The sequence below is a fragment of the Alligator sinensis genome, unplaced genomic scaffold (assembly GCF_000455745.1).
Source record: "Alligator sinensis unplaced genomic scaffold, ASM45574v1 scaffold109_1, whole genome shotgun sequence".
Lineage (NCBI taxonomy): Eukaryota > Metazoa > Chordata > Crocodylia > Alligatoridae > Alligator > Alligator sinensis.
In genome coordinates this window covers 2,368,497-2,378,196 of record NW_005841852.1, presented here as the reverse complement: position 1 = coordinate 2,378,196, position 9,700 = coordinate 2,368,497, and the positions used below count along the sequence as shown (strand labels likewise).

The 9,700-nt window shown below is 39.9% G+C and overlaps 1 protein-coding gene across 1 annotated transcript in view; it reads right to left on the bottom strand.

Moving 5' to 3' along the window:
* Positions 1-9,700, bottom strand: part of ADK (adenosine kinase) — a 563,842-nt gene that overhangs the window by 194,664 nt on the left and 359,478 nt on the right. The window lies entirely within an intron of this gene.

Here is a 9,700-nt window from a genome sequence, read left to right as displayed (position 1 = left end):
GGGAAAGGAGGTGAGCTCACCTACAGCTAGGCAGCCACGCTCCCCACAGCATACACACACCCACTGACATTCCTTTTATTAGACAGTGGGTACCTTCTGCATACCACTCGAGTAACACAAATCCACTAACAAATGTTATTTGAGGAACAAATTCACTGCCAACATAAACATATGCAATGGCTCTAATAGCTTCTATGGATCAATTCCCATTTATGCCAGCAGTGAATTTGGTCCTGAATTTGCAGTGCTTCATCATAATGTATTAGGCTGCCCAAATGATTCTACTTGTTTTAAAACAACACATTTCTCTACACTTAGAATCATGGAATCATTGAAAAGTAGGGCTGGAAGAGACCTCAGGAAGTCATTTAGTCCAATCCTGTGCCCAGACTAGGACCATCCCCAACTAGATCATCCCAGCCAAAGCTTTGTCTAGCCGGGTCTTAGGACAGAGATTCCACAGCCTCGCTGGGTAGGCTGTTCCAATGTTTTACTACCCTTCTAAGGAGAAAATTCTTCCTAATATCTAACCTAAACTTCCCTTGCTGCAACTTGAGACCATTGCTCCTTATTCTGTCATCTGCCACCACTGAGAACAGTTTAGCTCCATCCTCTTTCGAACTTCCCTTCAGGTAGTTGAAGGCTACTATTAAATCCCCTCGGTTTTCTATTCTCTAAACTAAATAAGCCCAATTCTCTCAGCCTCTCCTCAGAAGTCATGTGCCCCAACCCTTTAACCATTTTTGTTCTGTCAGCTGGACTCTTTCCAATTTGTCCATATCCATTCTGTAGTAGGGGGCCAAAACTGAACACAGTACTGCAGATGTGGCCTTACCAGTGCTAAATAGATTGGAATAATCACTACCCTTTCCCTGCTGGCAACACTCCTACCAATGCAGCCCAGTATGCCATTAGCTTTTTTTGCAACAAGGGCACACTGTTGGTTCATATTCAGCTTACCGTACACTGTAACCCCCAGGGTCCCTTTCTGCAGAGCTGTTGCCTAGCCAGTCAGCCCCCAACCTGTACTGGTACATGGGATTAGTCCATCCTAAGTGCAAGACTTTGCACTTGTCTTTGTTGAACCTCATGAGATTCCTTTTGGCCCAATTTGTCTAGGTCACTCTGAATCCTGGCTCTACCCTCCAGTGTATCTACTACACCCCACAGCTTGGTGTCATCTGCAGACTTGCTGGGGGTACACTCAATGTCATCTTCCAGGATGTTGACAAAGACGTTGAACGAAACCAGACCCAGGACGGACCCCTAGGGCGCTCCACTGGATACTGGCTTCCAGCTAAACATTGAGCTATTATTACCCTCTAAGCCTGATGCTCCAGCCAGTTTTCTATCCATCTTACAGTCCATTCATCCAGCCCATACTTCCGTAGCTTGCCTGCAAGAATGTTGTGGGAGACCGTATCAAAAGCCTTGCTAAAATCAAGGTATTCCACATCCACTGGTCTCCCCACATATACAGAGCCACTCATCTCATCATAGGAGGCAATCCGGTTGGTCGGGCATAACTTGCTCTTGGTGAATCCATGCTGATTGTTCCTAATCACCTTCTTCTTCTCCAAGTGCTTAGAAATGGATTCCTTGAGGATTTACTCCATTATTTTTTCAGGGACTGTGAGGCTGACTAGTCTGTAATTCCTTGGATCCTCCTTTTCCCCTTTCTTAAATATGGGCACTATGTTTGCCCTTTTCCAATCATCCAGGACCTCTCTTGATCGCCATGAGTTTTCAAAGATGATGGCCAGTGACACTTCCATACAATCCCTGTGATCCAATAACAATCAAACCAGTGGACAAAAGTGGAGCCCTAGTCATCCTCAACCTTCAATACCATATCTGTGCGCCCAACAAACATCTCTATGACACCAACTACTATAAAGAACTTGGGGAGGATCCCCCACCAGTATGTGCTCTAGAACTGGAAAATATCTAATCCTTTACACACTAGCTTCAGGAAAAACTACTTCTACTAATCCTGCAAACAAGGTAACCCTGGCAGATCCATCATATCAAACTGTAGTACTATCACTGAAGTCAGGTTTCACAGAAACTACCTTGGAACCACTTATCACTCAAAGAATGAGTTTTCTACGAGATACAAAAGACTTACTCAAAAAATGCAGAACATTAACCACCTCCTCCAAAGGCCATACTTGCAGCCATCGACGTCACTATCCTGTACACTAACATTCCACACCATGAAGGCACAGCTGCCTGCCCGAAAAACTTACAAGAACACAGACTAGATTCAGATTTGTAACAACATATTGTATAAATCATCCACTATGTCCTCACCCACAACTTCACCTTCTACAATCATCACTTCTTCCAAACCATGGATAGCTATGGATAAAGAGATGGCTGCTCAATATGCCAACCTCTTTATGAGCCACCTGGAGGAAAAATTTCTAGAAAACCTACACAATACCTGTGTTACATAGATGATATTTTTATCATCTGGACTGAACACCTGGACTCAGTTATTGACTTTTGCCACAAGTTTAACAACTATCACGCTTTGATCAAATTTTGTCTGGAATATTCCTACACTAACATCAACTTTTTAGACACCACAATCCACATCTGGGATGGCACCCTACCAACAACCATATACAAAAAAATCCATGGACCACTATATTTATGTCCACAAAATTAGCAATACCAGAAAACTAGCAATAATTCCAAACACACCAAAAAAGCTGTAATCTATAGTCAGGTCCTCAGATACATCTACAGCTGCTCTGAGGAAAATACTCATGACACCAACTTGGCTAGGCTGAAATCTGCCTTTATACAACAAGGACACTCCAGCAGAGAAATAAACTGTATCTCTGAAAGACCTATGCAAATACCCTGCAGTCATCTAGTACAAGACAAAAGGGTCCCACACCTCTTGCGGTCACCTCTTACCCCACACTGGAACGATTACAAGCATCATCAAACAATTACAGGCTATACTTGGCTTGATTCCCAGCCTCTTTGCTCTTGTCTTTCAAAACAACCCTCTAACCTTGTCCAACTCATCATCAAAAGCAAACTCCTTACTGCTCAATCAACATCAAATGGGACTCAATCTTGCCTTAGCAAGAAATGCTTAACCTGTTAACCCATCTCCCCTGCTACTACAATCAACACTCCCCACAACAGACCCACCAGAATCCACAGATCCTACATATGCCCTTCCCAAAGCATGATACGTCTGACCCTGTACTTTAGATGCCCTCATGGTGACTACAAGGGTCACCTAAATAGCAACTGTTTACCAGAATGAACTTTTACAGACACACAAATACCGGTAGAGGATATTTTCCACAGAATAACCACTCTCTCTCTCTAACCTTGTGTTCAAGGAAAATCCACCAAAGGCAACCTAGGAACAAAAATTCAGAAGCTGGCTGGACACTGCACCAAGAACTGAACACTGATGCTGAAATCAGGTATACTATAATTTACCTGATTCCTGAAATTCTTCCTTCACACTACAAGTGATAATGACCCTCCTCCCTTTTGATAGGTCTTGATCTCTCACTAATTAAGCTTTTTTCTTCTGCTAATTATTTGTCTGCTACCCCTGGGAATTTCTCACCTCTCCAATTTCACAGCTATATCCACTGCTTTTAATAATTATTGTACCCCTTCCTTCCTCAGACTTGATGAAGAATGCCTTGCAGTCAAAAAGCTTGTCTAACTTTACCCAACAATACATTTGGTCCAATAAAAGGTATGACTCACAAAAATCCTTGCCTTTTACACTTCTCTAGTACATGTAACAAGACCTTTACATTGTAGAAGTTAGGACAGCAGAAATAAGCTTGTTAATGTCTTCTATACTAATTAAAAGAATAAATATTTCCTGAATTTGGATACACCCCAAACAAAATGCCAAGAGTCCCACTGAGAGCAAGCATATAAAATGTATACAGAGTCTCACACACATTACATGGGCTCAGACAAGAAGACAGAGTGCAGTTCCTTCAACAGACTTTAAGTGGGGACAAGTTTAAGAGTGGCTTTTGGGGTCTTTTTGTTTTTTTCAATCTTGCATGCTGAAACCAATTATAAATAATTACATAGGAGGTGGATATTTTACGTTATCTCTTAAAATTGACAGTGAATAAGAATAAATAAAGAAATTGCTAGGGTTAGACAAAATTAAGGAAAAACATCTGAACACCAGACTCAAACTTCAAGTATGAAAACTTGCTTTTATCCTAGATCTTATACTTGATTCTTTTTTTACAGTTCTATGGGAAGACAGATATTTGTTGTTTTTGTATGCTCCCCTATTTGTATCTGCCATAGATACAGAGCTGCTGTGTAATAAGTTAACTAATTCCATTAAGTGACCTAGTTATTGCGACATGCTATATAACTGTACTGAATTACAGGAGTGTTTAATATATGTCTGTGTAGTTTTAGTTTGATGAAGGATATCACCTAGATAAAAAAATCAGTGACTCGCAGAGAAGAACATCCCAGCACACACTTGAAAGGCAGTGGGAAAGTTGTTAGCTTCAAAGGTATATCCCCATCTCCAACAAAGCTGTAAGATTTGTTTTGCCAGTTCTAGAAACTAAAAAATCAAAGAACCATAAACAGTTAAAAAGTGATTTAGTCCTTGTGGAGGACAAGGGATACAATAAATATTATTCAGCATCAATTACTTTTCTATTAAAGTGTCTCTGGAATATAATTATACCAACATTAACTTGCACTGATATCACAATAAATATCAGTAATGGCACCTGACAAATAACCATATACAAAAAATGCCACAGATCACCACACTTCCATCCACAAAACCAGCAACTATTACAAACACAACAAGAGACCTGTAATATATAATGACGCCCCCTGCACTTACAAAGAAAATGTTTGCAAGACCGCCATATCCATCTAAAAACTGCCTTTATCAAAGGACATTCCACTAAAAAAACCCAAACAGACTGTATCTTTGAACTAACCATCTAAATACCCCAAATAAACATATTACAATACAAAAAGAAAATTCCCACCAACACACATCCTTAGTTCTGGTATACCATCGCACACTGGAACCTGCAAAAAAAGATCATCAAATAATTGCAACCTATGTTTTAACAGGATTAAACCTTGAATCAAATTTTCAAGGCTGTCCCTGGCTTTCAAACAACCCTGAATCTAACCACAATCATCATCAGAAGCAACTTCTCCACTGAATAACATATAAAATGGATTCAGACCTTGATAAAGTTTCACATGCCAAACCTTGCTTCTCCTATATAGCTATGATATCTATTATAAATACAATACTACAATAAAGAAACTGAGGAGGATTCAAATATTATGATCCTGAAACAGAAAGTGAATTGATTATGACTTAAAGAAATAGGTTATTATCCAGACCCTCAAGGTCTGTGGATGCTTACAGAAAGCTTAATTTCTATTTCCACCTTGAGAGAGGTAATAACTATAGTCCCGAGGCTTGGGAGGGGATACACTCAAAGATACGAGAAGGGATCAGAGGTGCAATTAGCCTGATAACTTGCTAAAACCCAAGAGTGACATTCATGAAAGTATTTCTGTGTAGTTTGTTTGGTTTTCTGACTACTTGTTACAAAATTATGATTGTCTTTACATTTTTTCTACATGGGCCAAAAGTCTATTCTAGCAAGACGTCCACCTTGGTAGTATTATGGTGAAATTTGTTCAAATACATGTCTGAACTGCTAAAATGGTCTGATAGCATACAGTGAAGATCTAGGAAATGGCACACAGATGCCAGATGTAACTATTCACAACAAAAATCAAAGTCTTCCTCCAGTAAATTCCAATTTCTTTTGTCTGCCTGCTGGTTGATATAGCATACCATTGTTTATGCATCTAATATTATTAAAGGTTGACTCAGCAGAAAGCAGAATTTTGAAAATTACCCACAGCTTGTCAATATTTTGTGACATCTCCTTTCTGAGCTCAGTCACAAGTCTCAAACTATTGTTTAATTCAGGTAAGCTTTTGCTGAGTCAGGCTAGCATCTTTGCTCATGGCCACAAAAGATGGCTCCTGTAGGTATGTCTCACTAAATGCACTTTCATATTTGAGCCCCCAAGTTTTACAAAACTTTTGGTTAGCAGTGGGCACATCTACATGTGTAACACAGCACCTGAATAAACTGTGGAGCTTTTTGCTTCAGAGTTAATTGCTCCTGGGAGCACCATTTGAATGTGCACTCGGGATCAATTAATTCCGGAGCACTAAGTTCTACAGTTTATTCAGGTGCAGCACGTGGAGCCTGGGTGGAGTAGCCCAACTGGCAGTGGGTGCCAGGGGTCAGCCTGCCAGCCCAGGGCTGCACCCCCTGACTCAACATGTGGCGGAGGGGCTGACTGAAGCATGAGGGTGCTTCAGTGTGGGGCTAGCTGGCAGGCAGTCCCTGCACTGAAGCACCCTTGTGCCCCAGCCAGCTGGGCAGCACCTACACATGTGCTAAGGAGTTCTCTACCCTGCAGCAGGATAGTACTTGTATTTGCAAATACTATCCTGCTGTGGAGTAAATTACTTTACTCCAGCCTAATAGGGGCACAAGTGTAGACACTGAGATATTTACTGTGCAGCTAATCAGTCAACTGCACAGTAAACCTCTCATGTAGACATGCCCAATGAGGCTGAAACCTGATATCTACTACTGGTTAGGTTTGGAAAAAATTATAAATGCCAGTAGAGTTCAGAGGTATGAAACCTTCCTGTGGTACTAAATGCAGAAGACAAAGAACGTCATCATGGCCTCATAGAAGTTTTGCTGTAGAACTGAATCAGCAGCAGGAGAGCCTTCAGTTTTTGCACTTTTCTGTTGAGAGAGATACTTTTCCTAACTGAGCAGCTACTAATGCTCCTAGAAGTATTCCTTTCAGGTGGATATTAGTAAACATTTAACTCCTACAATTACATTTTCTGGCTCTTCAGAAGGAAGATTTTTTTCTTCTTTGTCTCTCTTAGTACAGAAATGATTTCCCTTTCCCTTAAGAGGTGAATACTCCAAAAAATATTTAAATAGACATTCACCGCTTTTCAAGGCAATCCATGGCCCTGACTTTTACTATATCTGTTTTAGAATTTTTTAAAATCAGTTTACTGAAACCTAATTTCCTGAGAATTATCACATAAAAGCAACTATGTCTGAGCAAACTACTTCACTAATTCCAGGAATCAGAAATAATTTTCAAAACCCATTCCAGTTTAACTCAGGCTACAAATGTGTGCACACATTTGCATTTAGGTATTTACATAAAGACAAACAAATTGCAATCTCTATGTATTCAGGCTTCTTTTGAGGGGACATAGAGAATAGGCAATGTCAAAATTTGAACAAATGAAAAAATAAACAAACACACCCACACATATTATACCAGAATATATATACTCAAATACTGGTGTGAAGATGCTAATTGTTCCATGCTGGTTTACACATGGAAATACAACACAACCTCATTACAGCAACCCCCTGCTTTTAGCAATGCCAACAGCAAGAACCATTTTTTTCATTGTGATGATGCAGCAAACTGACTAACCCTATTATAGTGAACACCCTCTTTTAAAGAACTTTTCTCCCAAGCCAGTAGTATTTGCTATAAGGAAGCTAAACTGTATGCATTTTATATTCATTTTGTCACTAGCAAAAATGTTTGCATCCAGCGAAACAGACTTTTAAAAACAGTTGGGAGGAACTTACAGTACTTTGAGCTTTATGGTCAATTTTGTTAGAATTCTGAAATTATTTTATAGTACCAATTGCCAATCACTAATTTGGCACCTCATTTTCCTTTGACTGGTTATGCCAACTGCCCTACTGTATACCACTTGCTTTATTTTTAATTGAGTAGGCCCTACTTTTCACTATACTCACTTCTGAGGGAGCCTGGAGTTTAGAACTTAATAAATGCTCACAGACAGCTTTCTACTTGAAAGTAAAGGACAAGGAGCTGTCACATGAGAAATAAGAAGGAATATTCCAAAAGAATTATGAAAACAAAGTGTTGCTGTGACATTTATGCCAGCATATTTTTGGAGGGAGGACCTATCAGACTGGAGGAGGAAGAGAAAGTTACTAACAATTCTCAGTGGTAAATATTGAATACTTCACAAAGGACTACATTTCTTGGATCAAAGGCAGATACTACTAAAAGAGCAGAAGCAGAGTACATATTATATGACTGAATTCCCTATGTAAGGCAAAATTAGTGAAGATACTAAACTTTTCTGTTCTCATTTGCAGAAAATACCCCAAAGTGAAGGGTGCTCTTTGTAAAAACAGAAAACTTTAAAAATGAGCCTTTAAAGTTGGCAAAATTCAGCAAATTTAATCTATCCACTTTCTTTCGACCTTTAAACCTGACCTGAAAAAAGTGTTCAGCAACATACATTTGATCTCTAAAGACTTGCTGCAGATCTCATTTTCTGCTGTTTTTCCATTAGGCATTTATGGGACTTGCCGGTGTTACAGGGGACTAGTAAAATGTTGAAGTAATCCTGCAGTTCCTGTGTATGAATTCAGCTTTTCCCTATGAGATGATAACATTTTTTTCTGCCAAGGCTTTTGCAGATACTGGAGTATAGGGCTAATACCGTAGGTGTGATGTTATTTTTTTCTTTTGGTAACATTAACCAGATCTAGCAGTTCAAGTGTTGAAACAAAAGAATTATTTTTGAGCCAATAAGGTGGCTTGGTGCACATCTGCACTAATTGAAATCACAGCATGGCTTTCCAGGATAGGAACTGTATCCAAAGCATACACAGGATTTGAAGATCTCAGTTGCGTGTATGCATTCTCCTAAGTGCTGAGGGAACCAGCTGCTTCCATTTATGTACTAGGCTGACATGTGTGCCTCAATATACCAGTGACATAATGTGGAACATAGTAACTGAAAGTTTTGCCAGCTGATTAAAAAAGAGACGGGTATACAAATCATGAGAGTAGGAAAGACTAAATGATAAGAGAAGAAATTATTCCTAAAGTCAGATTTTCTATAATTTATGTTCTAATGCAACAGCACAGAAACTGAAATATAAAAGTAACAGAAAGCAAGGTGTTATCTTATGCTTCCCTTGCTTATTGAGATGTTGATTCTCTCTCCAAGGCTTACTCTCTCTACCTTATTGAGATGTTGATTCTCTCTCCAAGGCCCACTCTCTCTCCCCGCCCCTCCCCCTTCACTCTTTGGCCCCTCTCTTCCATTCTAAGGTCCACTGATACCTTCTGCTCTGGCTGACTCTCAACATCTACTTCCTTCATGCCTGTTTTCAAGCTGCAAAGCATCTCTGGTGCAAATCCTATGATCAGGTTCATTTCCTGCACTACAAATTCATTTTCTCCTATTTTAGTTCTGCCCTCTTCCTAGCTACACAAATGCCACTCCTCCAATTTAACTGGCTGCCATTGCTACAATCCGTTCACCTTCTCACCACTGGGCAGACTTCTCACCAACCCTTTCCTGCCTCCACTTCTGTCTCTGAACATGAACTTGTTTATTTCTTCCAAGGGGAAATTGACAAAATACAATATGAATCTTCTCCTCTCTTCAGCTAAGGTCTCCCTTCTTTCCTCTCCTGCAAATCTTCTCTTCTCCGCTATCAGAAACACTAACATATCTTACTTACTCTTGCCTCTAACTTTTCAGTGACTCCTTTCCATCCCTATTCCTGAAA